The 14,449-nt window shown below is 42.5% G+C and overlaps 1 protein-coding gene across 3 annotated transcripts in view; it reads right to left on the bottom strand.

The window, feature by feature from the left end:
- The window catches only part of LOC144477002 (putative glucosylceramidase 3), a 63,309-nt gene extending 49,466 nt beyond the window's left edge, over window positions 1-13,843 (bottom strand). Inside the window, exon 1 of one of the 3 annotated variants that reach the window (XM_078194403.1) lies at window positions 13,531-13,843. The gene's annotated coding sequence lies outside the window, so the exon portion shown is untranslated. Of the gene's footprint in view, window positions 1-10,400; window positions 10,558-13,530 lie in introns of those variants that run through there. The other 2 variants (XM_078194386.1, XM_078194430.1) reach the window with 2 other exon arrangements.
- Between the last annotated feature and the right edge of the window lie 606 nt (window positions 13,844-14,449).

The raw sequence follows: 14,449 nt of genomic DNA, 5'->3' as shown, positions 1-14,449 counted from the left end.
CGCGCGAGTCGACGCGTCGAGCAGCTGATTTACAGTTAAATGGATTTCGAGACGTTCGCCAGCGCTCAGTTCGAAACACCATCCGGCATCCAGCATTCTGTGGAGGCAGCTGGGTTGCTTGCGAAGACTTCCTCCATTCGAGGACGGACAAGAGACGATCGCGCGCCTTCAGATCCGAGTGAAAGCTGCTCGTCGACCAACGACGTACATCCCCGTCCAGAAGTCATGGGATCCATTATCGGTTTAGAGCAAATCTCGGACTGTCTACGTGGCAAATTATAATCTGCCGACGAGAACCGCCGTCTTCAACTTCTGGATGGAGTCGTTGTACTCGTAGCTTCGACGCGCTAAAAACTTCCAAAAACTGTATTTAATCGGCGGATAAACTTTTGATTCAAAATTGCGGCCGTTCGACGGCGTAACTTCGGCTTCCAGCGTCGCTGGAACTGGCAAGTTTTGCAGACGACTTATGGACGCGGGTGTACCTTTCGACGAAAAGCTTCTGCCGGCAGCGTATACCAGCAGAGAAAGGCGGCAGCGACGGACAAGAAGAGGGGGTGAGAGGGAGAAGGGGTAGAAAAGAGCGAAGAGAGAGAGAGAGAGAGAGGAAGAAGAAGAAAAAGGAGAGTAGAAGGAGAAGTGGAGGAGGAAGAGCCATCTCGTTTCTCTTGCCCCGGCCTTCAGAGGACCAAGTTAGACGAAATACTTTAATAGAACCACGCGACGCACAGGCACGTTGAGAAACGGCGAAAAGGGAAGCTCGGAGCTTTATGCCGATTATTACGAGGAAGCTATTAGACTGGCAACGCCCGAGGGAGTGCACCACTTTCGAGGCCCACGCTGGCCATTGTCTGCGTGTCAGCGACGCGGAGCGGAAAATCAAATTTGTTAGCGCGAATTCAGCACGTCCGTTGTTAACAGCCCGGCATCAAGTTCCTTTTTCAAGTTGTCGCCGCGCGTTTAACTTGATTCTCACTTGAGCCGAGAACGCGCTCTCCAAACGGCTCCCGCGAAAATATCGTTTGCGTTGTTGTCCCCGTTGTTGCCGTTCCCATTCTCGTCGGCGGTGGACGATTATCGAGAAGTTTGTCGTATTTTCGCAACGCCATCGCGGTCCCGTTAACCGTGTACACCCCAGTCGTCGCCCCGGCTTAATCATCGCCGCAAACCGCTACCAATTAATCAATGTCTTCGGCTATCCGTGTGCCCGCGCGTTTCCGTGTGCCTTCCATGCGGTTCTCTCTCCGCGCTCTCCTGCGCGCTTCTCTGTGTCCGCCCGCGTTCCGGATATTCGAGGCGATTTTAACCATGAAAGTTAGCCACCGGAGCATGCATTGTCCGAGGCTTTATCCGAGGAAGCCGGGCGGTCGAACGTAAACGGTCGATGTTAAAGTTTCCATCGATAGATTGGTATTTATAGCTGACCTGTATTTCATTTAACCGAAACTATCGCTGCTTTGTCGGCAGAGCGACGGCTTAATGAAGCCTCGTTTGGAAACCTTTGTTTCTAGCCGGCGACAGCGGCGTGTAAGCGATGTATCGAGAGACACGACCGGCGGACGATCACCAAGATTATCTACCGTGATTGCTTTCTGCTCCCGATCGACCACTTGACGCTACGTCGACGTCTGAGGACCACGTTGCATATTAAAACGACATTCCGGGTTGGAAGATGTCCCGACGACTCTTGTCCCGACGACTCGTTTAAAAATTCGTCCGGCCTTCTTCAACAATTCTGCTTATGTGTCCCAACGCAGCCTCTTGGAAAACCCTCTCTACTAGCTGAGGAATTCCGCCGTTACACTTTACGGCAGTAATAACTGCATGAATAAATTACTCGCTACTGCTAATCGCTTTTACGATTCTGTAGACATTTTTGTGGGCTCACTTTATACCTTTAACAACTCAACAGTACCTCGCGGTACCTCGAGATTAGGTTACTGTTACTTATCTTTATTATTTCATATCATATTCGCGTCCAGTTGTTACAACCAGTGAGTTGTAATTGTGTGAGTAATTGAAATGTATAAAACAGTGACACTGTTAGAAGAATTCAACCATTCGATTATATAGGGTTTTTCAGTAAGGGCGGGTCGATTTTGAAATGAAAAAAATGGGCTGTGTACGAGGTATTAACGAAATTTTTCTTTTATTTGAAAGGCCCGTGTATGCCACGTATATGTATATATGGAATATGACATCGTTCAAATACCCCGAGCGGCTTTGCACGGTGGCGTGTATCCGAGAGGTCCAATTATCAATGACTTTACCGCATAGCTCCGGCTGAATTTGAGCGACGGCCTGGGCTATGTTGACTTTGAGAGCGTCGGCCGATTGTGGCTTACCTGGTATAGACCTGCGACTTCAGAAAACCCTACAAGAAGAAGTCTAGAGGGGTCAAATCGCACGATCTCGGTGGTCAATTCCAGTTAGCGAACAAACGACGTTGTCTGTGGTCATTAATTTTGAGCTCCTGGGTCAGTTGGATCTTGTCCAGGTGTAGGCCCAAGTCCAGACGAAAAATTCGCCAAGTTAAAGACTGCGAAAGTGCACGGCGAGGAATTGACTGCCTCGGGTTCTCCTGCACACTTTCACGGACAGCGGCGATGTTCTCGGCCGATCTGGCTTTCCGTTGACGTACGAGTGTTGGCTGATCATTTACCGAATCGATCGTCTAGAATTTGGCCACCAAACGTTGGAGGGTCGACTTTGAAGGGCCACCGCATCTACCATAAAATGGGCGCAACGCGCGCAACGTTTCCACTAACAAACACTCATTTTGATAATACAATTTTATCATTTGGGCGTGCTTCTCAATCGTGTAACTTGTCATGGTGATTTGGCATAACTAACTGAATTGTCAACAACAGATTTAATCGACGCATTCAAAACAACATGGTCGCTACAGACTGTCGACATCGACCCATCCCCAATGGAAAACCCTATATTACTTATGATTCATTATAGTTAGTCAAGACAGGAATATATTGCTATCGATTTCCTGTTAAGTATAATCGATGCGCGCATTTTCTAATTTCATCAAGATTTCTTTGTTTACATTAGATTTCATTGATATTGTATTTTTGTATAGTATAACAAAAGGTTCAAACAATTAAACGACTAAACATTATTATTATTACTATTAAAAATTGGATAATGGCAAATAATATATATAATGGATAAAATAATAAATAATAATGGAGAATTATCACTCCCACATATTAGAATAGAGATAAATGCTGCGTTTCCAACTGCAGACCTATCTGCCGGCTAAACATTATGGCGAAATTATTCGAAAGCATTAGTGTAGATGAGCTCTCTGTAGTGATGAAATGGATTGTCCACTCATTCTAGAACTAATGAAACTAAAAGTTCCTGCTAAAGCAATGCGGTCAGAAGATTTATTTCATGTAGATCACTTTAAAACCAATTTGAGATTTCAGAATTTCATAACCAGAGTAATAAGTACAGCAAATAAACATAATACAAAAATCGACTTCTTTGGTAATACATTGAGCCAACACATATACAAATGCAGGAACTCTAGCCATTAAAACACACATTCTGTAACTTCTTCATGACACACTCTCATATTGTACAATAATTTTTAATTTATATTATTTAAATGTATTCCGGACTATGTATATGTACATCACCTCTATGTAACACAAACGGGTCTTACTAGCACGTTGTATAATAAAGAATAATAATAAATTCCACTTTTCCATCCTTCATGTATTAACGATGGCCGCTGAAAGTTCGCTGCAGAAAGCATGGCGAACTACAAACAAATTACAAACTCACCTACTTCAATCGATGAGACACAGTACTCGGTATCAATGTATAAAAAAAAGAATCCAGAACGGTTTCGATAGAAAGCCGACGAATGAAGAAATTGTTCCGGGCTTCGGAGCGCTGACAACGATCTTGAAAAACCAGCAATTCTTATTGGCTTTACGTACCGTAAACGAGCCGCTAATTAGTTCATGGACGTTGTTAATGATGATTGCGACCGTAATTGCCGTCGTCCGGTGAGTCTAGAAATTGTGATCAATGCCGGCGACCTCCTGACGTTATCTCGCGTGCACATCCGTGCACTTGAAATTATCGGAACGGAGCTTCGAAGCGGAAAACGGCTCGAGAAAAGTGTCAAAGGTAATTTAGCAACGAGTTTTGGGAGAAAGAACTGTCGGGTTGTTCGCAAATGTGTGGAAACCGAACGGCGTCGCTGTAAACTTCGTGGCTGCGTACCGCATAGCGTTGGCTTCATTATTTATGGAAAGATCGGCAGTTGAAGATTCGAAAGAGGCGACAGATGACCCCCGTTCGCCGGGAAAAATTCCAATCTCTAGAATCTCTTAAGAATTCCGTATCCCGGGCGTAATCTACAATGGAGATACGACGGAGAATCGCGAATTAATCGCGACTCATCGACGCCCGATGCTCGTCAGCATTTTATCATCGAAGACGTCGAAGATATTAAACGGGATCGGAGTGCTATTCGGACAGATAAATTTCATCGACTTCATTTAACCGATACATTATCGACCGAACATTTCAAATCGCCACGAGTTTTGAGGAACTTTGAACTGCCTTGTAGGATATTTTCAATTTGCTTACAGTATACCACAAAGACTCACCATTATCTCTAATTTAATCATAAATGTATACAGGGTGTTCCAAAGTCACTGGTAATCGTGAATTGAAGGTTTTCTGAGATCATTTAAAGCAATTTTTTCCTTAGCGAAAATGCAATCCGCGGCCGCGTTAACGAGTTATTAATGAAAAACGCTGGCCAATAAGAGGCGTGAGCAACTGTGACGTTGGCGTGAGACGGCCAATCTCGTCTCGCATTGGTCACTGTTTTTCGCTAATAACTCGTTAACGATGCTTTGACGAAAATTTTCGTAGCAGAAAAGGTTGCTACAAATTTGCTCAGAAACCTCCCATTTCCGGATTGTCAGACATTTTTGGGACACCCTGTATGTATTCTGTAAAATGGGTCAGTTGAATTTAATCTCGATGAGCACTGTGAGGGCTCTTCAATGGGCGGGGCTGACCTAGCAAAACGGGGTGGGGCGCCGAAGTCTACCAGCGAAGTACCACTACGATTGTTAATAACTATTAATTCTTGCTAAAACGTGTTAATAAGCGCAAAATAGCAGCTTTAACATTCCATGCAAAATCCATTACGTTTCGATTAAGATGCTTTTGGACATCGTACCGTGCGGGAGAAGCGGTGAAAGATCCTGTGCGACGTTAAACGCAGAGTAACGAGAATATCAGAGGGTAATTTGAACTTGATCTTCCTTTCAGTCAGCGGTAAACAGGGAAAAACTGTAATGGAGAGGCAGCCCTCAGAGAACGAGTTTACATCATTTTCTGGGTTGAGTTGTTCGGGAACTTGCAAGTGAACTTGTTATCGATAAACTAGCTGCTTTGATAAACAAACCCTGGAATGGAGGATTTATAACAGGGCAGTGAAAACACCTGCATATACCGTCTTTAATTTCATCAGTTTCGTCTATGTCATCTATTCGCAGGTTGGTAACTTTTCCACGATCTTCAACTAGAATATGTGTAATCGAATTTAGTTTATTTAATCGGCGGAAAAAGATTTTTCCATTACTAGTATGATTATTAGTATTATATACGACGGAAATGGAAAAGATGAAGCCAAAACAATGGCTTCCAAATACAGGGTGAGTAACAACAAAATTGTCATCTGGAGGCCATCATGCAGCAGCTTGTTGAAATCGTCACATCAACTTAAAATTACCTAGTTTCGTTTCAAAATATAACGCTAACCTCGTTTTTTAAAATAGAAAATCGATTTGTTTTTAAATTTAAACAATTATAATTCCTTATCGGTTAAATAGTAATTAACCTCTTAGTTGCAGACGATGTGTATACACGTCATAAGGACATGTTACATTTCACAACAAAAATACTTCTATATTTTAGGTTAAAATGCTTGTGCAACATATTCTTAAATTTCGCACATTTTAGAATAATTCTGTAACAACTTGTCAAGAGAAATTGCATCTAATGTGATGGCGCAGCTAAGTGGTTAACTGTGATAAACATTTTTTTGTTAAACCATTGGGAGGGGCTGAAAATTCGTGGGAACTAATTTATTCCCCAACCTGTGCATCTCAAGACGGAGTTAAGATCTTAACTATCCTCAATAGTTAAAGTAGAGGAGCGTTTGAGGTTAACTACTATAATTTAGAACAATTGAAAGACTAGAAGAATTTAAGGATGTTGATGTATTAAATTGGTCATAATGGAATTAGCTAAGAAGGAAGGAAATTTTTACACGGAAAAGTTAAAACTTTATCAAAATAGATAAAGATCATTTTTATCTTGCATAAAGATCAGCAGTCAATAATAAGCTGATACTGTGCAAGGAACGTTCTAAAAAGGATAGTTCAAAAAATGGGAAATTTACGTAGCGTTCTAGATATTACATCGATGCGAACGTATGAAGGCACGGAAGGTATTGTGAGCTGGTTATTAATGATTTTATAAAAAAAAATTAGATCAGTTATCGACGATCATAAATTACAGCTATTGGCTTTGCATTTGTTTGAGTCCGGAGACCACTGTTATCTATTATATAAAAATAAGTCGAGTTTTCCTTCCTGACGCTATAACTCCAGAACGCACGAACCAATTTCCACGGTTTTGCATTTGTTGGAAAGGTCTCGGGCTCCGTGAGGTTTATAGCAACCAAAATTCTGGAAAAATTTCAACAGAAAAGCAGGAAAACAGGGAAAATCATTTTTCACATACAGCGCCATCTCTGATACATAGCATGTACTACAAACCAACATGGTTTATAAAACAAAAAAAATAACTTTTCTTCATCTTTTAATCCCCAAACGAAATATTACAAAAAACGAAGCCATCTGGTGGCGAAACGAAGTTCGCCCGGTTTGCTAGTTAGTTATATATAACATTTTCTATAAAAAAAAGCTTTCCCGAGATCTATAACAAACCACATAGAGCAACGGCGGAGTTCACACATAGGCCGAGAATGGATAATCGACTCGCTCCGAGATCGATCTCCCCATATGCTTATGCAGGGTGTATCTTGTACGACGCACATAACAATACTGTGCAGCTGTCTTTGTGGAGATTAGGGCCGCAAACTGGAAGGAAGACGCGGGTGTAAGGGTAGCACGGTCGGACGCAACTATGCGAGCAAACTTCCGGGATACAATGTCCAGCTAACTATGCGTCGAACTGCTCGATGTTTGGCTCGATATACCGGCTACAGCAGCAATTACAAATTTCGAATTGTGGACGGACGAAATCTGATTAGGGAACAAGTTTGCATCGGCGCGAGAGAATACCGAGATCCGTTCTGCTTCGAATTCTTCGGTAAACCTTTGCTCGCCTCATTTTTTCGACGCAGCAGACACCGCAGAGACGGTTCACCTCTTCCGCTGGAGGTAAAGATGGCGGTTTTATGAACCGCTTGTAAATTCGGTAAGTTTTCATTGCCCTGGTTGTCATCCTTCCAGAGCTCCTTCACGGATCCGGGATTAAAGTTCGATTAATCGCGAGCTTACAGCGCAAACCTATAAAACAGCGGAGGAAATGACCCGGACGGCGAGTAATTGAAAATCAAGGAATTTATGAACGCAGCAAGATACGTAGCCATAAAACCCGGATTACGGTTGTAGTTCAAAAACAAGCTGCCGGACGATCTTTCTCCCTGAAAAGCAACCGCTTGACATGGATTTCGTAAGAAAGCGAAAGAGTCGTCTTTTAAATAAAGTACGCCTCCTATTTACGCGCGCGTAAAAAAAGATTTGTCGTCTGTGCTTTCTGCCGGCCACGAGGTTCGCACAGGATTCGTCACAGTATACCGGCACCTTCAATTTCTCGCTCTCGGTAATTTATTATCAATAGAATTTCGTTGGTACAATCATCATCGAATAACTGATATAATTAATTTTGGCAAAGTGCACTGCAAGAACGAAATTGATCGGCTCCTCGAATGGAAACGATCGTTTCGAAATTTGTCGACTTCGATGGAACGCGTTGCTGAAATACGAGGACTAAAGTATGCGATTTACATGAATCATGGAACGATTTCATGGCAGCAAAGTGCCCGAAAAATGATATATTCGAATAATATCGGTGCCGTCGCTTTGTTCGAATTCGTATTCATCGAAAATATCATCAATTCATGACTACATTTGGACCAGTTCTCTGAATTAAACTTAATCTCTTTCTCTATTTCTCTCTCTCTCTTTCTCTATTTCCCTCTCTCTCTCTCCAGCGCGCATTCTCGCTCTTTCCTTTTCGGATCGTTCGCTTCTCTCATTAACTACCGAAGCGAATATTTCAATGAGCGGTGACGTTGATAAATCAATTCGAAAGAGCAGAAGGCTTCGCGAGGAAATTTATGGAATCAATGTAGATAAATCGGGGATAACTTGTTCAATCCTATGGAAGACACGTACATAAACGAAAGCAGGATTTGCCAGTCATGCACTTGCGAGATTTCGAGTAGCGTGTGTGTGTGTGTGTGTATAGCGCGAACGAGTTTGCTCAATAAATTACCTAGATTAGGCAGCTCTTTCGTTTCTGGCGGCATTATTAGTCGTACATTCTTAACGCTCCAGATACGTGTCGCAAACGGGGTCAATATTTGAAGAGATCTCGGAGATTTTTCCGAATTCCCTCAGAAATAACCTGACGAACGCTTTGATCCCTTTACCAACAGTCGTCGGGTCTTTGAACTCTATTTTTCAAGTATTTATCTGCCCAACTCGATTAACGAACTTTGTACACGGACTGTACCTTTCTCCGACGTTCCGTCGCATACTGATAGCGACACAATCTGTATAGGCTGTCTAGAATGGTAATGAATCGCATCGATTGGTCGTCGCCTTTTTTTTTCGGACCAACGACCGTCAGTTTCTCGTTCGAGCTAACCCGTTAACCATTTCTGCAACTGGAAAACAAACGGAATCCGCAAAACCTGTTCTCCGCTAATAGCGAAGTCGAAGTCGGCGACGAATTTGGTCGGAGCCGGGGCTCATGCATGCCGATGAATGCGGCGAACTAAACGGATTCGACTTAAACGGGGTAACTTTCTTTCAATAAGCTCTTCTTAGCGACCATTAAGAGGCTCCCGAAGCATGCAAAAGCACTACGAACTTTCTCTCCGAACAGTTTTATCCAGATATTCCCCTCGAAACGAAGTTACGACCGAGCGGGTTCGGCTATCTATCGATTTCAAACCGGGACCTAACTGCGGCGAGGAAATTGCTCTTCTTACCCAATCAAAATGGCAACAGCCATTTTCTGTGAACTCGGTCTAATCTACGATTTATGAGCAGCTTGTAATGCGCTGGCTCACTGTCATCTGCATGGCATAAATGGTTTTACCGGCGGCCGCTATACGTATATTACGGAACGATCTTTTATCCGAGTATGTTCCGGGTAACGGAGCAACGTTACGATACGAGCACATCCTCTGATATTTGAGGTTGCTCTTGTACTGTTTGCTCGAGTTCCATATTCGAGGTAGATAATGCGATGCCGAAGGATTTTCAAGCGATACCTGAGACAGGGTCGAACAGTTTGGTTGCGTGAGCACGAATTATTAGCTTCGGTTGCATTTGTCGAGTCTAATGCAGTTATCGGCTACATTGTTATGTAGCTGTGTTTCAGTTATCTTCAATCAAGCGTACACCGATGATAACATGGTACTCTCGCGTTAAACGTACGAAAAGCTGTGGCTGTATCGACCGGGTTTCAGCTAGAAAATAATGGAAGAATAAATAGTGGAAAATAACAAAATGTAATATATCTCAACCCCGGGGCATTTTATGGATGCCCGGGGAAACGCGTCTCATTGTTTAAATATAAAGTTAATCATCCATTAGCCGACGTTTTTACGATGCGATAATTAATATAGATATATAATACGAATTAATAATTGAGATAAAAGTACCGAGTATAATAGAACGCTACTCAGACGGTATAAGATTATCATCGATTTTGTTACAACCGAAAATTGTTAATATTTAACGTTTATATTACTGTTCGATAAATCGATGTTTCCAAATAACGCGATACACCCTGAAATATTGATTTAATATAAATGATAAAATAATACGTACAAACTAGCAATTTACGGGCACGTATTTATTGTGTTATCCGTTTCGCTACCATGTCCCAGTGTCCAATAAATCGGAAACTGATGGAATATAAATGAAAAAATGCAAACATTGCGATAATGGAATAATATGTTTACGCTTACAAAAATGCCCGTATTCGAATAAAGATTCTCTCTCGTAGCTAATCGTTGCATAACGGTATTTGTGTGAGTAAATTAACCGAGAACACGTGGGGGTTCCAAGGAGAGATACTTTTACCTTGAGCTATTTTATCGGAGCTTCCTAATAAATCTGTTCTGTGACTATCGAGAGAGAGCTGCCTTGTAGCTGGGGAGCTCGTCGAAGGGGGCAAGACAGCAAGCCTTGGAGCGTAGAGTGTCGAGGCACGATGTAACTTTTACGGTAGAGCGTGGGCGGGTCGCAAGACGTCCGAACACGCTTAATAAGACTGGCGAAGTCAAAGCCAAAGCCACAGCGGAGAAGGTGAGACATAGGTGTGGAGTAAAGGAGAAGAGCTACCACTAATGATTGGTGCGCAAGTGAGCTCCCACCGTTCGCCGAAAGGGGTGAGAAGTTTGAATAGGTTGCCGAGGGCGTAACAACGTCCTAGGCGTGTATGCTTCTCCTCGCCACCTCTCTCGCCTCCTCTAGTCTCCTCTCGGCGTCACTAGTCCCCTCTCGTTCCCCCAGGTCGCTATACATATGTATACGACGCCTAAGTACAATATAACTCCCTCTTCCGTCCCTCTCCCTCTCTCTCTCTCTCTCTCTCTCTCTCCCCTCTCCCCCTTTCTCTCTCCCTCTCTTGGACTCTCTGTTCCCTCTCTTTCTTTCTCTCTGTCCCTGTCTCTTGTTTTTACGGTTCAACGTAACATCTCTTCGGAGCAGCTCAAGCTAGCCTTTACCTATGCGTCTCGTCTCGGATTAAAGGAGCAATGATGCGCCTCCCTTCTGAATGCAGTTTTTTCGGGGATAGACAGCTCCTGGTTACACGAGATATTTACTTTCCATATTTTGGAATTAATTACAGGAAAACCGGATCGTACGGAGCTACGAAGCTTGTTGAAATGTAATTACTCTGGCATAGTTTGACGTTATAGGGAAAACTTCGTTGCATACTCGGCCACGTTTATTATATATAGGCTAAATCGACTTGTCGATAACGATAACTAAACGGACGAACGTTCTCCCAAATGGATCTAAATGGAAACGTTCTTCGCCGCGCGGAACATCGTGTCATCTCAACCACGTGCACCGTGTACAACACAACGAGTCAAGCACGTGGCGACACATCTTGTACGTGATCGTCTAAATAGGAGCGTTATTCGCATCGTCTAAATCAATGCGCGAACTGCATTCTGATCGTTTGGAACACATTTCGATCGCGAATACGTTAGGTACTTCCGTAGATTGCGCCGTTAAAGATCACGAACTCTCGCGATAATCGGTGAAGCGATCTCGTCGATCGTGGAGAGTTCGGACTCGGGAAAGAAATTCATCGGTCTCGCGTCCTAATCCAGTACTTAACCGAGGGATACCCGGTGCACCGACGGAAAAACGATGCTGCGTTCGGTGTCACGGAGGCCATTACGCGGAAAGTGTATTCGAAGGAAGCTAATAGATCAAGGGAAATGGGTTGAAGCCGGCGAAAAAGAATGGAGTGGTGGTATCCAGCGTCGATGCCCGGAGGGGGCTGCTCACGGTCGATAGATCACGCATCTAAGTGCACTAAATGTCTCTTTCTCCCGTTCGTTGGTTATTATGCGGCAAACTGCACCCGGGTTTTTTCGTACAGGATACATTTATCAAGTCGGACGCCATAGCCAGCAGGCATAACAACTACGTACACACGGGTACGTCACAATCTCTCTCTCTCTCTCTCTCTTTCTCTCTTTCTGTATGGGTGTGCCAGAAGCACAGGGACCGTCGACGCGACGGTTTTCAGGCGAGCTCTCACCTGACTGCAACCTTATCGCCCCACTGTGCTACAATCTACATTGATTTGTCGTGTCGTGTCGCGTTGCGTCGCATCGCGTTGCATCGCCGCGGTCCATTTCCTCTCCCACAGAATATATCCCCGGCTGCCCGATACTACTGCAATTAGCTCTCGCGAAAACAAACATCGCCGCTTTTCACGGCCAATTGATCGCAGCTTCTTCTACACCAGATGACATTGCATCGAATCAAATTGAATTTTCGACAGCTAAATTGTAAAAGGAATAAAATAACAAGAAGTTTCAATATCAAGCAACTTAACTGTCCATTATTACACCTTATAGGGCAATATGAACCTTCAACTAGTAATTACCAACGCAATCTTGTTGAGAGGGTGATAATGGCAAGGGTGATGGCATGGAATGAGTATTAAATAAAGATCATTGTGTATAGAGTGATTAGAATTACGAGATAAACGAGATAGGACTTTCTAAACTATTTTTAGCTTGTAAACGAAAATGGATAATTTGGAACGAGAAGATTCGAGCGGCTCGTTTTTATAGTCGTTGACAATTAGCGATTATGATAAACGTACAGCGAGTCTCGAATTACCATATCTCCTTTTTCCAAATTGTCTGTTTTGGTTTACAAGCTGAAAGACAATTCGAGAGAATTTCCTACAAAAGATTGCTTAACTTTGTATCATTTCTTCCTTACTTCTTTAGATAATTGCAGAGTGTTGGGGCGTGCAGGACAAACAAACAGTGTTAGTTGGAAAACTATGAGACACTCAGTATATGTGCGTCCATTCAACCGGCAATATATTCGTTCAACGTTCAATGATCGCATGGTTGCGTATATCTCTTTGTGTACGAACACTTCAGCTGTTGTGCGGCTATTAGTACTATTAGTAGACACTTTAATGACTGTGCTACATCTGATATGCACTCGCAGTCGTAATAGCTGTCCATCCCATCACTGTTCTCTCAGGCATGCGAAGCAGTCACGTGGCAGACGACTCTTATGACTTCGTGAGTATTTCAGATGTCTTACTGAGAGAGGTATCTTGACAAGTTAATATCTGAATCAAATTTTTATGCACATCGTCGTGACTCTTAGCGGCTAAATTAAGAGCATTAACTTATACGTGCAATATGAAAACAAAATTAACCCCTTGCCGTACCATTTTCTTCACAGTTACTACGATTAGGAACTTTTTAATTGACATAATTTCTTAGAAGGGACAGAACATTAACATTTATTCCGTGCCGGAATTTGCTCGAATACTTGAATATTAATAACAAGGGATTAGAATTTTATTTCAATTTCAAAGAACAGAATAACATCTATACTTAATAATTTATTACTATTCATTTCTATCGCGAGTCGGACTCGTCAAAGTACGGTAAGGGGTTAAGGAAATGTTGGATCAACGATAATAAAGATTAGTTACCTTCGATTTTGTAGAAATTATTTTCAGATGGGGCGTCGTTGGAAGACAGTAACGAACTCTTGATTCGGTTTCCGTGTTGATAAGGATTTAATCGTAGATTCGATATTTCGCAGTTGAGATAACACTGGCGTTGAAGTGCTCGCGATACTGAACTCGTTGTCGGGATAAAAAACCAGTTATATTGGCGCACAACGTTCGATGACTCGTCTCATGCATGCATCGGAATTCGACCGAATGTCCGGTAATCTGCTCCTGCGCAGAACAAGTCCCAGCCGCGGTCCGCTTCGGCCCGTGCCAGTCCACGCTGACTCATAATCGAGATAAGTTCACAATAGAATAATGCAATATTTATATAATGTTTACATAAGTTAGCAACTACAGCCTTTTTGAAAAATGAGTAAGTTATTATACTGTATAACTATAATGTACACGCTCGATTTTCTTCACATGTTGTTTTACACTTTCATAAAACATATACATATATTTCAATAACCGGTTAGCCGTTAGTATATTCGTCGCGAAGTGGCAAAACTTCGTGTTATGATGAATACTCGTTAAAAACAACTGACTGATTATATAATATGCATAAAACATATATATTTCAATAACCGGTTAGCCGTTAGTATATTCGTCGCGAAGTGGCAAAACTTCGTGTTATGTTGAATACTCGTTAAAAACAACTGACTGGTTAAATAACACGCAGAAATAGGTTCGTGGAACCAAGTGTTTCCTCGTTATTTAAAGCCTTTATAAAGCGACCGAAAAAATCGTACACTAAATTTTTAGTTGCGAAAGGGAAACTTCAATTTTTGAACCTATGATAGATACATAGGCGGAACAAATTTTGTAATGTTTTTGAAGATATTTGAATTCATACTGTAACCAAGCATCAACCTGTACTCATTATATATTATCCTGT

Source organism: Augochlora pura, chromosome 2 (assembly GCF_028453695.1).
Source record: "Augochlora pura isolate Apur16 chromosome 2, APUR_v2.2.1, whole genome shotgun sequence".
Lineage (NCBI taxonomy): Eukaryota > Metazoa > Arthropoda > Insecta > Hymenoptera > Halictidae > Augochlora > Augochlora pura.
Note: the sequence above shows the minus strand (reverse complement) of the source record. Positions and strands in the feature narration are given on the sequence as shown.